We start from the raw sequence: 1,867 nt of genomic DNA, 5'->3' as shown, positions 1-1,867 counted from the left end.
GGTCAAATTAATGAGGTGATAGCTAAACTCCTTAAACTAGATATATTTGTGTTTTGTTTGCTTCAAGTATATAGACATATATTCCTTGATCAAAACTCATTGACACTGCTACCACTAATTTGCTTGAGGTCATCGACTTGAAGATTGATAAATATGGTTCTGTTATTATGCAGGAGTTGTGTGATCTGAGGAGAAATTATTCTCTTGCAAATCGGATAATTGTTGTAGGGATTAAAAGGCACATGATTGTACTGTTGTTCTGGGATTTCGTTTCTCACGTTCCTCGACCCTAATGTCTACATGAGGTGTGAGTTCAACGGATAAAGGAAATCACATTACTAATAGAATGGTAGGTAGAATCACGGTGATTCATACAAAAATTCACTTAATTTATCATATAATGAATCATATAATTTATCAGCTGCCTCAACGGCTCACACTTTTGCAAGTCTTCATATTTTAGAAAATACGACTGAATTTGATAATTGGATCAAATGCAGTTATATGTCTTGTACTTGCTTTGGTTGAATCTGAAATTTTGTCAGAAACGTAACGAACCACTTAGATATATAAAGCATTGATCTGTGCAGAACTGAGAGATGTTGTGCTTTTACAGTTCTTACGCTGTCTGATTGAATTTTCTTATCCCACATTTTTTTCAGATGCCGCAGCAAAGAAAATGCTCTCAGCCTTGGACGATCCATTCACTCGATGCTTGAAACCATTACCTTTTCTGAAGCAAGACTAGCTAGCACCCAAGGTGCCCTGGCAGGTGTAGGTTTATCCATTGGCTACCCGTTGGAGCATCACTTGCTGTGCTCTTTGTAATGTCACTTGGTGGGTTTTGTAGAAATGACTGTCTAGAGACATTTTATCTTGATAATTGACAACATAAGAGTGCAAAATATTTGACAGCAGATCGCTTATGGTAAGACCTAGCTATTATCAATAATTTTAGTCCATTAAATGCGGTCTTAGTGAAAGGATGTTCCTTTATCTTGGTTGAAGGTTGCATGACTTCTGCTAGGTGTTTTGATACTTTTCGGTGTCTACTTGAATGTTGGGTACCTAATTTTTTAGTGGCCAACAATCTTGCACTGATTCTTGCTAGGGGTCATCAAGGAAACTCAATAGATGGCTATTTCAGTGGAGATTATACCAGAGATGTTGTTTTGAAGTAAGCTCCTGCACACCATTCTTTTGTAGTTCTTTCAGAAGTAATGTTTCATTCTTTTACTTGAGACTAGAGTGGTTGATGCTCATTCATCTTAATTTAATACAGAGTATATGCCAGGAGAGAAAGATATACTTGAAACCCGATGAGGTCAATGATGTGGAGATTTTACCAGAGATGTTGTTTTCAAGTAAGATTTTGTGTGAGATTATACCGATCGCACCAGCATGCCACATTGTTGCTCCACGGCAAAGCCAGCGAGGTAATTTTTCTTTTCGCACCGATGTAATTTTCCTTTTCTTTTAGCCCACTCCTAGGTCTCTTCCGTTCATATTCTAATCACGCATGGTGAGCGGCGGTTTCGACGGCGACTGGCTGGCTACCGGAATCGCACCCTATGCCGACGGACAGGGCCGTCGGCATAGCCCTGAATGGCCGTCGGGACAGGCCTATGCCGACGGCCCCCGTCGACATAGGGCCGTCGGCAACATATCCGTCGGCATAGCCAGGAATGCCGTCGGCATAGAAAGGCCGTCGGCATATGCCCTATCCCGACGGTGTCCGTACATCTATGCCGACGGCCCCGGCCGTCGGCAACGTTATCGCCTAACGGCGGCCGCCGTCAAGTGCTGACCAACGCTTGCTCGCCACGTGGCAGGTCTATGCCGACGGTCTAGCCGTCGGCATAGTTTC

At 42.6% G+C, this 1,867-nt stretch overlaps 1 long non-coding RNA gene across 1 annotated transcript; it reads left to right on the top strand.

Annotated features, from left to right (window-relative positions):
* Window positions 1-906: 906 nt before the first annotated feature.
* LOC123082437 (uncharacterized) lies at window positions 907-1,401 on the top strand. The gene is made up of 3 exons (XR_006439031.1): window positions 907-928; window positions 1,112-1,177; window positions 1,283-1,401. It is a non-coding gene; the product is annotated as an uncharacterized lncRNA (long non-coding RNA).
* The last annotated feature ends 466 nt before the right edge of the window (window positions 1,402-1,867 follow it).

This window comes from Triticum aestivum, chromosome 4A (genome assembly GCF_018294505.1).
Source record: "Triticum aestivum cultivar Chinese Spring chromosome 4A, IWGSC CS RefSeq v2.1, whole genome shotgun sequence".
Lineage (NCBI taxonomy): Eukaryota > Viridiplantae > Streptophyta > Magnoliopsida > Poales > Poaceae > Triticum > Triticum aestivum.
The sequence above is the reverse complement of the archived record's forward strand: the minus strand, read 5'-3'. Positions and strand labels throughout refer to the sequence as shown.